The 6000-nt window shown below is 39.9% G+C and overlaps 1 pseudogene; it reads left to right on the plus strand.

Moving 5' to 3' along the window:
* Window positions 1-1289: 1289 nt before the first annotated feature.
* LOC109474806 lies at window positions 1290-2541 on the plus strand (annotated as a pseudogene).
* Window positions 2542-6000: the final 3459 nt, after the last annotated feature.

A 6000-nucleotide genomic window follows, 5' to 3' on the forward strand; every position in this document is an offset into this window, starting at 1 on the left:
AAATTGAAATGTCAATTTAAAAAAAAAATCTGCCACGATCCCCGCGTCCCTGAAGAAATACTTTTCAATGTTTTAACCATTTTGGATCTAAGCGCATGCGCCAACTGTTGCGTCACCCCTAGCAACTAGGTAACCAATGTGTCTCCTTTTCACATATTCGTTTTCGTTACTAATTAACATATCTATATGACGTCTTGATATGCAATTTTGCTAATTAACGACTTTGATTTAGTCTCATTTTTAATATGCTGTATTGATTTATGTTTCCAATTTTGGTTTACCTTTGATTCTTATATTCTAACTTAAGTTAGGTTATTGGATTGTTTGGTTTCTCGTGACTATAGAATGCTGTGTAACGTAGTATACATTCTATTACTTAGAAGGGAGCCCAAAGAACAAGCCCTGTAACTTTCGAACCATCCTTAACCAGCTATGCTATTTCGTTACTCACAATACGTTGTATAGATATGTTATATCTGTGTGCAAATAAATACTGTTCCATCACCTATGTCTCATCGTCTCGTCAAAGCATGCCCTAATTTGCCCAGTAATAATAGCATTTCTAAAGCATATTAGAACTTCCACAGGAAGTGATTATATAAATAAGGTTCTCATTTGCATGAATTGGAGTTCATGATCTTCCTTACGTATATTCCAAGCAAAGAGGGCTTTAATAGATTTTCTCGTGGAGTATGCAAATAAGGCGACCATTTGCATAATTGATGTCTAATGATATTCCCCTTTAGCAAACTTTTACGCCAGGAATGTGAATTCCTATTATAGTGATATCATGACGCGTGGTATCTAAACGACTCCACACAGTATGTACACATCGTGATAACTATTTTCACTCAAGTGGTTGCGCAGCCTGGCCCCATTGTGAAATAGACAAATAAAGATCAACGCATCCATACATGTGTATGTTATGTAATAACACGTGGATGCGTATCCACAGACAAAACGTATATTAATATATAAATACATGGAGGGACATCTTTATTTATGTATAAATGCATTGACGTTACCACATCATACACCCTAACACATATGTGTCACTGAATCATCTAAAATATGCCCTGATAATGCGGTTGAATTACTTCCGATATATTCATTTCTAAAAGAACGACACAAATACGAAAAATTCACCAAAATAAGTAAAAGACAAACGAACAACACCATACTTTGTCCTTTGCTCTCTAGTTCTGAGAAAATAACAAGATTACAATCAGTACGTTGTTAGATTGGCGGGTACTTCTATCACTATACCAGGATGTGATACGTCAGTGATACATGCATGTAGTGACCAGATCGGTAAGGACACTTACAGACCAAGCGAGATCGAGACAGGGCATTGGGACATCTCATTACCACAGGTAAGAAAAGGTAGTTTAAGTCAGTTTTTCATGTCTTTCAGATGTTTTTGTGTGCAGGTAACTTGAGGATAAATCGCTCCATTGTCACCCCTTTAGGTCATATCGATCGTTTGTCCTCGTTTGAACCGGTTCAACTGTCCAACAACCATTTAGAAGGACAGGTAAGTTTCAGTCAATCAGTCATCCAGTCAACCACCTTATCATCATCACCATAACTACCCCGGGAACATTAACGAAAATATCGACGGTTGTTCCTGGAAACATGCGGAAAATAAGCTCAGTGCGGCGGCTTATTTTACTGCAAGTCGTCGCCATGCTAGTCTTGACAACATATCTACATTTAGTGAAGACGCCAGGTGACAGGGAAACGTTACAGAAACCACTGAGGGCTGAAAATCCTTACGGAAATGTCGGGTACGGTGGAAAATGGAGTCCCCCTGCACGAAATAGGTCCAGCTCCTCGGAGAAAATCGCCGTCTTGGTGACGTTCAGAGACCGAGAGAAACACCTGGATATATTCCTCCGCCACATGCACCCGTTTCTCCAGCGGCAGGGGCTTGACTACACCATTTACGTCATAGAACAACATGGCGACGAACCCACGTTCTGCAAGGGTTTGCTCTACAACGTCGGCTTCACGGAAGCGTTAAAGGAGGATCCTACTTACGACTGCTTCATCTTCCACGACGTCGACCTCCTTCCAGAAGACGACAGAAACTTGTACACCTGTAGTCAGTCCCCCTATCACCTCTCGGTCGCCATCGACATACTCGACTACAACTTGCCCTACCAAGATCTGTTTGGTGGAGTGTCGGCCCTGAAAACTCGACATTACAAACTGATGAACGGATATTCCAACTTGTTCTGTGGATGGGGAGGGGAAGATGACGATATGGCTAGGCGGTTGAAATTACACCTGTTAAAGCTGTCACGTCCGAGTAAGGACGTCGCCAGATACACGATGTTACGTCACAACAGAACGGCATTGAATCCACGAAGGTACAATCTTTTAGATCACTGGTTATTCAGGGCCAAGAGGGACGGACTGAGAAGTTTACACACAAGTGGCTATAGTATAACTTCGACATCACACAGAGAACTGTACACTCACATCTTAGTGAATATCACTAAGCGAAGAGCGCTAACAATAGACTATCATCGCTGGTGAGACAATTTTGGTTTACAGGACAGATCGTTCAGGTTTCTCACTTAAGCCGGGCCGGGAAATTTTTCAATTTCTTTTTGGGATTCCATTTCTTTTCTGATTAGAAAAAAAATCACACGAATCAACCTCAAAACCTGTTAAAGAAAATTATTTTCTCATTATCTTTTATAGTTTTTCTGTTTAATAATGCATTATAACTTGATGAGATGCATTGTTTGAAATGTTACCCAGCCTGATATGTTGCCTATGTGGTACTGTGATAGCATTTGGATCTTTTGTCGTTTTGTTTTGACATTTTTGCGTTTAATTTTACCTGCTCCTTCTAGTGATTTCCTGTAAAAATCTGTGACTGATAATCCAGACAGCTGCCCTCTGTGGTCTAATAGGATGGATAGTTTCGGAACTATTTCCTCACTTGTAGTCATACATTCAATGATGGGCATACACGACTATAAATCTTTTATTTACTGATATTATCACAATATCAATGTTATGGCAACGGACGTTAACTTCAGTGTATCTGATTCCGGATCCTGCCATACTTGTAGCTCTTGACAGATGGCGCTAATGCTCTAATGACAAAGTTGCCCGTTACTCTTCTATTTCACTCTTTTGGATTAATTATGATTTGAATGATTAAAGGAATCAGCTCCGTCAAGAGATGATTGTCCGACTTCTCTTATAAAGTAGTTACCTTCGCCAAGAAGGTTATGTTTTCAGGGGCGTTCGTGTGTCTGTGTGTGTGTGTGTGTGTGTGTGTGAGCACGATAACTCAAGAAGGCTAAGATGGATTGTCTTGATATTTGGTAGGTGGATAGGTCTTCATGAGATGTGGAACTGATTAGATTTTGGGCCTCCTAGCGGCTTGTTATGGTACTGAAGCTGAACTTCCGGTTTTGATATCTCGTGATCTAGACATGCTAGGGTGACGAAATTTAGATGGTAGGTAGCTCTTGTGCTGGGGAAGAAGTGACGTGAGTTTGGACCCCCTAGCTGCTTGCTCTGGAACTGCAGGGGCGTTAGTTGAAAAATGTTTAAAGGCGGATAACTCAAGAACCGATTGATGGATCGTCGTGATTTTTGGCATGTAGGTAGCTGAAGTGATGCTTGACATAATAATATTACAATTATGCAAATATTAATGTAATTTGCATAATTAATGAGGAAAATCTATAAATCAGCTGCATTCCATGAAAGGACTATTCAAGCTTGTGTCATATGTAATTAAGAACGGCAGAAATACAGGCAGATATCAATTATGCATCAATTATGCAAATTAGGACTTAATTTGCATAATTAATGAGAAAATGTTATAATTACATAGTGGTAACTGCCTGGAATTTCATACTTGGGATATTTGAAAGCTATGTGAAGGTGAACATAGTTGAACATAATTTATTCAAATAAGGACCTCATTTGCATAATTTATGAGGAAATGCTATAATGGCATTCTTTGATGAGATAAGACTGTCTTTTGGTGTAGAATATGATCAACAGATATAATTGATGCAATATAGGATCCTATTTGCACAATCAGGGGGATTAATCTATAATTTCTCAGTCATAAGGGCTAACATCATTTGGCGAAGGTATGAGATCGTGGAACTCTAGTTAATGATTCTTTCAATATGAATGGAAGGCGTATGTAGATGTACGCGTGAAGGGGGTAGTATGCAAAGCGCCCGCTGTTCGCGCGAAGCAAAACCAACAAGAAATTGAAGATTCCATACCTCCATAAAACATTCAGGGTTTATGTGGATGTTGTCTCCTTTCATATTCACTATTAATCGTCAATCGCTAGTTTTTTCCCAATTGGTAAATATACATGTAGCAGGAAATGAGATAACCTTTCCTGGGACCTTTCTGGAACCTTTGACCTAACTTCCTGTACTTCAGTGTGTTTAGCGTGTGGATATGCCTACAGACAAACCACAGGCAAACACGCAAACACACCGCAATCAAAACCTCCGTCCACGGAGGTAACAGCACGTAGGTAGACTTTCTATGTCATCTTCTGCCAGAAACAATTTACTGAGAAAAGAAGGCCGGTTATATTATTCGACGTTCAAGACCTTTGGTTATTGCGTAAAAATGCTCTATTATCCATCCGAGATTGATAATTTTCGACTACAGTTTATCTAAAGCGCAGAAAGTTCAAGATAAAAAAACGAATATGGTCCAAAGTTTAAGCCTATGATAACTGCATTGATCCTTTAGTCAAACAGCAAGTTGCACTCTTTGTGGTCACTTGTAGGTGAGGGAAGAGGGGTGATCTCTCCCTGTCTTCAGACCGTTTGTCAATGTGACGCCCAGATACAGATGGGTTTTTGTGGTTGCTAAAGCCTGACCACAAAACTGGTAGCTGGTTGCATGTGGTGTTCGTTCGTTTGTTTGTTTGTTTGTTTGTTATGTGCATAATGTATCATTTGTCGGGATTAAACTGCATGAGCCAGGCGACATCCCCATGGCCACATCCACTCCACTTAAACCAAAGCAGGGTAATTCTCAAATGAGGGGTCATAGTCACAAGAGATCCAAAAGTAAACTTCTCCTAGTAAACTGTCAGAGTGTGCGGAACAAAACAGCTGAACTGGCGACAGTACTTGACACTTACAAGCCAGATATAGTAGCAGGTACAGAGTCATGGCTCAATCAAAGTATGTGTTGACAGCCACTCCACACAGTATGTACACATCCTGACAAATAGTTTTACTCGAATGGTTGCGCAGTCTGGCCCCATTGCGAAATACACAAATAAAGATCAGCGCATTCATGCATGGGTATGTTATATTAGGATACATGGATGTGCATACACAGAAAAAACGTACATGTATATTAGTATATAAATACAAGGACGGACATCTTTATTTATGTATAACTGCCTCATAACGTTACCTCATTATACACCCTAATACATATGTGTCACTGAATCATTAAAAGTGTGCATTATCCATTTCTAAAAAAAAAACGACACGAATACGAAAAATTCACCAAAATAAGAAAAAGACAAACGAACAACACCATCATTTGCCTTTTGCTTTCTAGTTATCAACATAGCAAGATTACAATCAGGGTACTTTTACCCCGAACCAGGATGTAATACGTCAGCGAGGTTACGTTATGTATACAGTCACCAGATCGTTGAAGACACGTACATACAGTGAGGGCGAGACAGGGCATTGGGACATCTCATCACCACAGGTAAGAAAAGGCAGTTTAAGATAGTTTTATGTCTTTTAGATGCTCTTGTGTGCAGGTAACTTAATGATAAATCACTCCTTTGTCGTCCCTTTAGGTAATATCGATCGTTTGTCTTTGTTTGAACCGATTCAACTGTCCAACAACCATTTAGAAGGAGAAGTACGTTTCAACCAACCAACCAACCAACCAACCAACCAACCAACCAACCAACCAACCAACCAACCAACCATCCAACCAACCAACCAACCAACCATCCAACCA

This window comes from Branchiostoma belcheri, unplaced genomic scaffold (genome assembly GCF_001625305.1).
Source record: "Branchiostoma belcheri isolate BF01 breed outbred unplaced genomic scaffold, Haploidv18h27 scaffold32, whole genome shotgun sequence".
In the NCBI taxonomy this organism is placed as follows: Eukaryota; Metazoa; Chordata; class Leptocardii; order Amphioxiformes; family Branchiostomatidae; genus Branchiostoma; species Branchiostoma belcheri.